We start from the raw sequence: 12,088 nt of genomic DNA on the forward strand, positions 1-12,088 counted from the left end.
GAAACTAAATTGCATATGAAAGTTAATTAATGACTGTTTCGTTTTATTGTTCAACGTTAAATATCTGTGGTTACAAACTGCCGATGGTTCTGAATATTAATAACAAAAACGATACGATTTCGATATCAATGATTTATGTAAAATATAATATAGGATTTAAAATAAAATTAATAAAATTATTTATGTATCAACAATATAAAATAAAGCAATGATTAAAATCTTATATAATTCTAGTAATAGTCTTTTTAGTTGCACAAAACTACTCGTGTATCTCGTCACAAGTAAATAGTCATTCAAAAATAAAATGAAATAAACGTTAAATATATTTTGATCTGAATTAAAACGACTAAAACACCTACTAAAATATGATACCTACAACGTTAAATATATAAAACATAAATAACATTATCTATAAGTAACATCCATTAGAAGTTATTTAAATTCAATATCACATTTATAAAACAAAAATAAAATTTTCAAAATATTATATCGTATTATGATTTAAACATAAAATAAAGAAATTATTTTTCGAACTGATATTCTTTTAGTGAAAGTGTAAATACTGAACTTTCTGGGCGTGTCCCATTGTTCTAAAAATAAGAGAAAATTAATATAAAATTAAATAAATACTTTTAAATTTCCTTTTCTATTATATTAATCCATTCAAGATCGACTTCTATCTTATTAGTATTTATGTTTAAATATAAATTATTTTTGGAAATTTTTAATAATATAAACACAAACAAACAACGTAAATTATACGCATATAACACAAAAAAAAAATTGTTTAAAAGTCATACAACTTACGTCAATACAAATTCCAATTAGAGCATCGGCACATGAATATAACTCCTTTTTCAAAGATATTACGATAAACTGCATTTCTTTCATATTAGAGTATATCAAACGTACAACATTTCGTATATTTACATTATCCAAAGCTGCATCGATTTCATCCAATATAAAAAATGGTGCTGGTCTAAAACTATATGATTAATTCTGTTAGATACTTGTACCGTCGAAAAATATAAAAAAAATTGTAAATTATTAAATCAGTAGACGAGGATTAAATAAAAGATTAATTTTTGAAGTTACCTATGAATTGCGAATAAAAAAGCTATTGTAGCAAGTGTTTTCTCTCCACCCGAGAGATTAGAAAATGATTGAAATCGTTTCCCTGGCATTATGCAGCTATAATTTATTTCACCTAGATATGGTTCCTCAGAGTTATCCGAGAAAAGTATAGCTTGTGCTGATTTGTCCTTTACTAAACACTACACGTTTTGCAATTATTTAAAACGAGAATTAATATTTCATAATTAAAAAGTAAAATATCAAATATTTGTAACATTAGATATAAATTTATTTATTTACCTTAATAATGGAATCTAAGTTTGTACTAATTTGTTCTAAACTATTCGTAAATATATTGTATCTCTCTTGCTTCACTAATTCAAATTGTCTTTTAATTATATTCTGTTTCTTACGTGCACTTCGATATTCAAAATTTGCTTCCACTAATTTCTCTGATGCAAATTCAACTTTTTCATTAGCCTGTGAATGTAAATAAATAAATTGTTAATGTATCAAATAATTATTTTATACATGACGAAAATCACAAACTTTTACGAGTGTTGAAATAAACAATCACAAAATTTGAGAGAAAATAATACAATTTATATAAATTAAATAAATTTTGTTTTACGTTGAATATTTAGACATTTATGTTATCAAATTTCTTGTTCTACCTATTGTCATTACAAACAAAAATTTACAAGATACTGAATAATGGTAGAGAAATCAATATAACAATTTTTATAATATTTATCGTAAGTACTTATTAAATTAAAAGTCTATAATTATACTTTATATCTAAAAATTATTACATAAATACATATTTTAATAATTCTTACAAACCTTAAAATTTGGATCCTTTATAATGTTTATTTCGTTTTGCAATTTTTCAATTTCACTCGTAAGTTTACTTCTCGAATTATTAATCTCTTCTTCCTTTCTAGCTTTAGTATCTTCAGATAATATACTGAAATCTACACGTAAAAGGAAATCTATATCTTGTTTTTCTTCAATAGTTTGTGTTGAATCGCTAGTGTCGAAATTATTTGTACTTTGTTCGGAAAGTAGTGGAATATTAATATCTTCCACCTGTTAATGCATAATATATTTTAATTTGAAAATTTAAAAACTTCACATGATATATATGAACTTTTAAACGTCATAAAGAAGTGATTAGTAATATTACTCTTACAAAATAGAATTTCATTTACAACTTCAACTATAGAATACTTCTATGTATTTTAATTGTTTTATTTTTTGAAACTTTGGAATAAAAAAAAGGATAAACAACATTTTGAAATTCATAAAGGAATCTCACTTCAGGAACTTAAAAATTAATTGAAATTAAGGGCAGGAAAATATTTTTAGAAAGCAAAATTAAAATTATTCAAATGTTATTAATTAATATTACTGTATTATATCTAACACGTTCAATCTTACCTTGCAATTGACTAGAAGGGCATGGCATTTTGCTTTTCTCATTTTAATCTTAGTTGTATGTATTGTAAGTTCTTTTTGAGTATCAGTAATTAATTTTGCAATAGTACTAATATTACGCCTACATTCTTTGAGTTCTTCTGTCCGTTCAGCAACGTTACTTTTGCTTCCACTATGCATACTTCGTAAATTATTCAATTTCATTAATTTACCGTTAACCTTGTTTCTGCATAAAGCTTCAATTCGACGAGCTTCTTCTAACTCTTCCTTTGCTGTTATCAAATTTTTGTTTGTTTTAATAATTAAACCTATGGAAAAAAAATAAAAGAAAAAGTTTAGAATAAAAAAAATATAATAAAAAGTTTTAATTTATTTATATATTAATTTATATTATAGTATATTATAATATAATATAAATAAATAAAATATATATTATATATAATTTATATATATACACACACACAATAAGATAGTTTTCGTAACTTAATATGAATAAGTTTTTCGTTAGCAAATTGTTTTTTGAGATAATTTTTTTAATTTATTTTATTTTGTTCGTTTTCACAAATGTCACATCTCCGATATTTTCTCTTACGCCATTCAGTATAACTATACATTCTCATATGTAATAACTTTTGTATTAGTAAATTATATTAATGTATTAGCATATAAGTAGGAAGTACTCGTATAATATAAGCTTAGAATACGTACTTTCCGTATTTCGACTCATTTCAAAATCCAATAAATTTTGTATACGACTATATTGCTCTTCTAATTCCAATTTCTTTTTTGTTTGCTCCTGATGAAATCTGTTATGAAAAGAATATAATTATTAACTGCAACATATGTACATTAAAATTTTCAATTACTAATAATAATAAGTATTTAGCAATTACCTTAGGTTCTCTTGTTCATATTGACGTATATTTGCTATACCAACTTTGTTACAAAATTCTTTAAAAATCATATCTCCAATATTTGTAATAGATTCTTCTATATTTTGAATATCTTGATTTTTCTTCTTCATAATGTTCTTAATTGATGTTATATTATTCTTGAAAAATATTAGGTATTAAAAAATTTGATATTAATTACAATAATTCGTAACAAGTAAAACATAGACGAAAAAGATATTAAAAATAAAAAAAATTATGCTTACATCAACCAATCGCAGTTGGTTTTGAATAACTTCTATTTCATTTTTAAGAGTAATTATTTTATTTTCCTAAAAAGAAAACCGAATACTGAGAACAATACAATACGAAAAAATTTAATTAAATATACTCTTTTTACTACGAAAAAAAAAAAAGAAAAGGAAGAAGATATATGATGAACACTTGCAGCATCGTTCAAATCAAATTTACAATAATCCAATCTACTTGTAAGACCCCGAATTTGTATATTTAATGTATTTGCTTCAAATTCATTTTGAGAAGTTTTAGTTTTATCCCTTAATTCCGCCATTAACGCTGTCTGTAATGTTTTAATCGCAATTTATATAAATATTATAAATTATTTCATAATAGTATTGAAAGATACATATAGAATAAAAGGCACCTTTTTCGATTTTAATTGTACCAAATTTTGTTCACTCCATACTTTAGCTTTTTCTAATAATTCAACTTGTCCTCCAGAAATTATTCCACTTTTTGCATAATATGTTCCATCTAATGCAACGCACTATAACATTATAAATATTAATATGAGTAAATAATATAAATATCTATTAATAAATAAATGAATAATTAGTAACTTGTAACTAATACTGATAAAGTGAATTAAATTTAATTTTAATACTGAACTATAGAAGGTATCCATGCAATTAAAATAGACTATACTTTTAAAATCGACAGACAACAAATTTTTCTAGTCATAAATTGAAATAACTTTAAAATTAATTGCTTGAAAATATATTATGTTTATAAAGCACAAAAATCTACATTTATTAATGCTCAGTAAGGTATTCAACTTTATGTTGTAACTGTATTACAATACAATACGTTCGAAATATACTATAGTGTTGCATTCGAATTAAATAGACTTTGCGATATAAAACTGTATAATTTTAATATGTAAGCTTTCGATGTATGCGCATAAAAATATTTTAATTAATATATCTTTACATAAATTAACGCATGCTCTAGATTTCCTATTGCGAATTTATTAGGAATAGTTAAGTTTGTTAAAAATATATTTATTCTTACGTTGTTCTTATGATATGGATCAATTTCATATGCAACTATTCTTGCATCTTCTAACGTTTCACAAATAAGAGTATTTTTAGTCACAAATAGAATAACATTATTAATTTCTGCAGGTTCAAACTGAAGTACATCATACAGAAATTTTACATTTTGAGGATTTCGAATATTGCTAAAACGATGAATTATGAAAACATTATTGATTGATAATATACTGAAAATTCTATTACAATTTAATTATACATCAAATACTATTTCATTGACACTTTCATTCGGATAAAATTTATAATATTATACATTATTATATACTGTAATTCTAATTTTACACTGACACTGGTCTTTGAAAGAGAAAAAATATTTAAATAATTTTAAGTTGATACAATATGACTCTGAACAAAATTCTAGAGCTTTATGTCCCATAGGAATAGTCTAATTAAAGGATTACTACTTTTAATTGGTGGAATACTTTATATGACTTTATATGAAATTGATATTTCATGAGTACCGCAGTTTTTCTTTTATTGGTTTTACTTTCAAATTTTCAACTGGTAGAAATATTTCCGTTCCTATTTGTTGTGTTTTTAAATAATGGATACATTCCATTGCTACTTGGTTTGTAGATACAACGATAGAATTATAATATTTTCCCACTACTTTTGTCATAGCAACGTGATATCGGGAGTGAACCGGTTTACATAGGTTGTATAAACGACCGTACTGAAATGTAAATATGTATGTATAAATACACTTTAATACATATAACATCTAATGTACCGTTGTTAACAGAATCTATTATGAAGTTTTAATCCATACCACACCAGAAAAAAGGTTTTGTAAAATTTTGATTGTTTCCGTTTCCTTGTCTAAACGCAAACTTGTGAATTTATTTATTTTTACAGATTCAAGCTGATCAGACACGCATTGTAATTCCCGTTGTATGGATTCCACATCCTCTCTGTGCTTAATAATCGTGCTTTCCAAGTTACATTTTATATTCGTTTTATCAATTAACGTATCTTGAGTTTCCTTCATCAATTTTTGAATATTTCTAATACGTTTCTCTGTTTCATCTTTCAAAATCATTTTTTGCCGTAACGCAGCTTCCAATTCGTATCTTTTCCTGTTTTCATTGTCTAATTTATTTTGATTTATACTTTGCTCCCGTTTAAGAGAATTACATGCCTGAACGTTTTCCAGACATTGTATTTCAGCTACTTGTTTTAAAGAAAAATATTCTTTCACCTTGAAAAAATAAATATTGCTTCCTGAATTTTTTAATAATAACGAAATATCTACATTAAACCTAATTGCGAATATATAAGCACGCGATAAATTATTTCTACATTATTCTACATATTATAATATCGCTTTAACTGATATTTAGAAAAATTCCAACAAAATTGTTAAAAAAATTTCTGTATAATATTAATTATTCTATATAATCAGTTGAAAAATATTATTCTCCGTATTATTATGAATAGGTTCTCAGTTTTTATATTACACTATTTCAATTTTTCTTATAACATTTATATATGGACTGGCACCAAATTAATGGTACAAATCGTAAAAGTACACATGCATTCATAATGAACTTTGAATATTTATTCAAATTTATTCGAAAGTAAAGCCTTGTTTGAAAAAGATCACTTCGTATTTATAAATAATTATTCATGGCTCACTTGCATTCTTTCGAATTATATGATCAATGATACTCTTGTACACATATATTCTTATTATATAATTGTAACATTTTTACAATACAACGTTACGTAAACTGAAATGTTACAATTTAATACCACAGTAACATAACATATTGCATTATTTAAAAGAAAAGTGTTAATAAATTTGTTGACCCTACGTATATGTTTCTGTGTAAAACTTAAAAATTCAAAATGTTCGTTTAAATATAATTATACTTGTAAGTCGTTGAGTTCAAAACTGCTTCCGCGAGATAGTAATTGAGTTGACGTATTTGCTATGAACGTAGATTTTGCATACTCCATTTGTCTTAATTCATTTTCTAATTCTTTTATTGTTTTTACATGAGATTTATTCGAATTTTGTGCATCCAGTAGTAATGAATTAGAGGCATTAATTTTGTCTTCCCAATATTTAATTTTTTCTTTAACTTCTATCCAATTTGCTTCTTCCTTTGCTAAATCGCTTTCTACTTTTGTAAGAGACTCTTCGATACGTTCCATAGTTTTAAGCGCAATTTGTAATTGATTTTTTCGCTCTCTTAATAAATTACTTGCAGATTCCTTGTCATTTTCATACTCAATTGCTTTCGATTCTATAGCTCTCGATATAATTTCTAAATCTTGAATATCTTTCTGAACATGAAACAATTCAAAAAGATACAGCTCTGCTTTCTTTTTTAACTAAAAAGCAAGAGAAAATAATTCAATTTATTATATGATTATCTCGAGATAATTTTTTTATGTGTGGAATTTAAGCGGAAAAGTGTAATTCAGGTATAATTTAGAAACAGAATCTGAAATAATTCGCGTCAGCGGTCAGAAAACAATGATGGACGTAAAAAGGAATGATGAAAGTATCTCCTCCAAAAGTAATGAATTTAGAAAATATTAAGTCACATTCTTGCTCTTTTATAAAATAGATTATTTGATTATTATAATTATTTCGACTTTTTATAATGCATAAATAATTAATAAATAGTCATAGTTTAATATTATTTATGCCAATAATGTACAAATAAATAATGTAAATTTAATTATTTAAGCTGTTGGAAGGAAATATTACAATATACGATATATTAAAATTAAGAATAAATTTTAAATAGTATAAAAATATATTCCACAAGGAATTTAATTTACTCTAACCCCCCTCCCCAAGTAATATTTTAGAATCCATTTCTGCCAGGGGAAATCACTCATTGTTGATTTTACCCTGGATTATATCCTATATACACTTTTAACATTTGTTTTAATAAAATACATTCTTAGAGTATGTATATATATATAAAACATTAATATATATATAAATTAATACATACAAATTGATTATGAAGTTCTTCATATTTTTCTGCTTCTTTCTTTTCTGACAAAGCATACCTCTTTTCTGTAAGAAAATCTTTTTTTATTTTATATAAATATTGAATTTCCTTTTCTATTTGATTGACTTCCTTTTTCAACCTATAAGTTTAGAAAAAATATTTATAATAATGATAATATATCACTATTTATAAACATTTGTTTCTTTTACCTTTCATATTCTTCTTTTAATTCAATTGAATTACTAATTTCTTCAAACATATGTGTGTATTCTTTTGGTGTTTTTGTTGTTATGGAGTCAATAGCTCCTTGAAATATTAAAAAGTTTTTGGCATTTATATTCAGATTAAGTTCTTTCAGTTCAGACATATATAACTGAGCTACAACTACCTTTATCACAATAAAATATACAGAATATATTATTATTTACTTTTCTTTATTAATGTTTGTTATGAAGAAACATAAAAGAAATAATTGTAATAAGTACAATTTTATAGATGAAAAATATAGCATGTTTTACACAATAAAGTTTCATAATGTAGGTTAAAAAATGTAGAATTGATTTAAACAGATATGATATACATTTGAATTTGTTTCATAATCATAAATAGATAATTTTTACAAAATTAAAATTACCTGATCATCAATTTTATATTCACAAGAATTATGATATACGCTTCTTGTAAAAGATTTAGAACTATTGCCTTCAAGAACAAAAACAGCTGTGACATAAGCTCTGTACAATAAATGAAATACATTAAAAACTTTAAACAAAAAAGTAATAAATAGAAAATAAGATATTTAAAATTCTACTTAAATTCATAAATATTAAATTATAAAATATATTAAATTATATAATAAATAAATAATTACAATACAAAACTATCAAGCAAATATTCCATATTTTACACAATCAAAAAACATTACAAGTAAGTAAAACTTTAAATTTAGCTTAACATTCAATTTAGTTCAATCACTAAAAATAAAATACATAAGTATTCTAGTACTTCAATTTTAATAGTTACTACATAATGTATTTCAGTTACATCAAATTTGTTATTAACTTTCATTAAAGAAAATGATTTTAAAAAAAAGGATTAGTTAATATAAATATGACTTGAGACAAGAAAATATTAAAAGATTATGATAATATTATATTCATTAATTCATTCATTCATACAGTAATGCATATATGCAAAGTATTTCATATTCAATCTTATGATGAAAAAAAAAACTTCATAAAAGTAATTCACAAACATTTTAATAAAATCTTTTACTTTGTACCTAAAATATATTTGCATACTTATAACTCAAGAAAATAGCTATTTCATTGATAATATTTATAAAAGTTACATTAATATTAATTCAATATAGAATTGGAATTATGTTAACACCTGTGTGCTATGGGATCTCCTGCATTGGCACCATAAATAAGTTCACTAAGTTGTTTAACACGCAAGTTCCTAGCTTTTTCACCCATTACAAAACCAATTGCATCCATAATATTTGATTTTCCTAAAATACAATTCTATAATTTTAATTTAATTCCATGTAATTCAATTTATAATGTTCTATGACAAAATATTTAATTATTCAAATAAGCTATACATATAAATACAATTTTGATAAATTTTTAATTTTTACATTAATCAAAAATAATATTTTAATAATTTATGCGCACTATGAACAAACATAATAAATTATTAACAAATTAAAATTTGAATATAAATTTTTCATTGTAATTACTATGTATATCTACAATACTTCATGATATTCGTTTTTTGAAATTTAGTAAACGGTTATTAAAAATAAGACAAATAACAAAGATTGAAATGATAGAACTCTTACCAGACCCATTTGAACCTATAATTGCTGTAAATGGCTTAATGGGACCAATAATTACTTCTCCTTTAAAAGATTTAAAGTTAAAAAGTATTATATGATCCAATTGTACCGCCATCGTAATTTTCAATTTATAAAACACTTTGAGTTTAACTAAGCGCCACAATTTCGTCTTTCGTAAGAGATACAATACTACCAACATTAAAACAAAATTGATTTAACATTATTTTATAACTCGAAAGTTCAAATGCAAAGAAATAAATCAAATTGGCTACTTTTGTAAAATTATTATTAAAACGTATTCTTCAAGTAACAAAAGAAATAAAGTTTTCTTTAAATTGAAAACTCATTTTTTTATATTACCTTAAAATACTTATTATATTATTATTTGTTAACGGAAACGTATATACAAAAATGACAAACATTGCTTTCCTAAATTTTATAAAAATTACCATAAACACATGTGCTAAACTAAAGAAGATAAAAATATAATATACTTATATACATACATAGAGTTGTTAATTTCGCTGTGAATGTGTAAAATACAATTGTAATTAGCATTACGAAATAGATTTTATATATCTACATGTTATCATATATTACGTATTTCAGTTATTTAAATTTGAAATTATTTATAAATCATATTTTACAATAAATACTTTCATGATTAATGTATTTTAAAATAAAAAATAAAACTTATATTTACAAAAGATTTTAATAACATATCTAAGAAATTCTATTATGAAGTATTTAAAATAAATACTCCTGTAAGTATGAAAATATATGAATTATATGGTATATAAAACTTAATATGATATTATTATTTTATATTGTTTTCATATTATATGAAACTTGTTTAACATTTTTATTGTGCAATTCGCATTAATATTTACATATTTTATATTAAGGAGAGATATATAAAAACTAATAAACCGTATATTATAATAAAACTTTTTTATCTTAGAAAGGTACGTGTTTACAGACTTACAATATAAAAATTATGATTTAATAACATTTGATATATCTAACTTAAAGATTGACATATTATTTTAATTTAATGCATAATTCTATGTACTTATATAAATAATTTATTACCAAATAACTTTTACATTACTAAAGGCAATTTTCTATTTAAATCTAATTTAAATAGTAATAAAATTTTTGAAATTAATTGAAGTATAATAATATTAGATTAATATTTTTAAAGAAAGAAAAAATATAAATAAAAAATTAAATGATCCTCAAATACTCTTTGAGATTTGACAATTTGTTTTTAGATATAAAGATCATAAAGCATCATATGTTGAATTTTAATATAAGATATCTCAAAATGTCTTATATGTAAACCATAAAATTATTACGCATAAAATAAACTCATAAAATGAAAAAACACAATTAAAATGTATAACTATTAACTCAAAATATGTCCTATGAATTAATGTGCGTGGGATATGTAGTTAAATCAAGAGTTAATACTTTACTTTCCAAACATTCACCAACCTGTAATGAAAAAAATATATACAATAATATTGTTACATAAATATAAACTTTTATCTTAAACTTTTAAACTCACATCAGGACAAATACCAATTAACGCGTCAGCATGAGAATAAAATTCTTCTTTTAACGATATGACAATAGTTTGTAAAGAGCTGGTTTTATCACGTATATAACTAGCAACTTTTCCTATATTAGTATTATCCAGTGCAGCATCGATTTCGTCCAAAACAAAGAATGGTGCAGGTTGAAAACTATAGAAATAATAAAATGAAGTTACAATTTAACATATTACAAATAAAAAGTAAATTAATATAAAAGCTATTTAAGTTTGTTTGAAGATGATAATTTAAGAATTGTACAATAAGATTTCATAGTACCTGTGAATTGCGAATAACAGTGCTAACGCTGCAACAGTTTTCTCTCCTCCAGATAAATTGGACATTGGTTGAAAACGTTTTCCTGGTGCTACACAATTATAATTAATACCATCTAAATAAGGTTCTTCTGGATTCTCAGGTCCAAGGAATGCCTGAGCTGATTGATTTTTTGCTAAGCTCTAAAATAAAAATATTCTTATGCTTTCATTCAAGAAAAGAATGTAAAGAATGTAAAAATATTATTGTTAACAAATTAACCTTATAAATTGGATCTATTTCATTGGCCACGTGTTCAAAACAGGACATAAATCGATCATGTCTTTCCTTTTTTATTTTTTCAAATTGTGTTTTTGCCTTTTTTGCTTTTTTACGAGACTGTTCAAATTCTTCATTAGTTTCTTGTAATTTTTCTTTAGCAAGATATAATTTTTGAATTGCCTACAAAAATTAGAATTATTTCAACATTATAAAATTTTCATTTGTAATTTGTATATTTTTCTAATACTATTTTTTTCTTTTTAAATATAGTATAGTAAAAAGAAAAAATAACTAGTAAAAAACTATTTATTACTTGCATAAAATATAAAAATGCTTTTTTCTTGAATTATTTTACATTATTCTTTACCTTCATGTTGGGAGCTTGAAT

Source organism: Lasioglossum baleicum, unplaced genomic scaffold (genome assembly GCF_051020765.1).
Source record: "Lasioglossum baleicum unplaced genomic scaffold, iyLasBale1 scaffold0897, whole genome shotgun sequence".
In the NCBI taxonomy this organism is placed as follows: Eukaryota; Metazoa; Arthropoda; class Insecta; order Hymenoptera; family Halictidae; genus Lasioglossum; species Lasioglossum baleicum.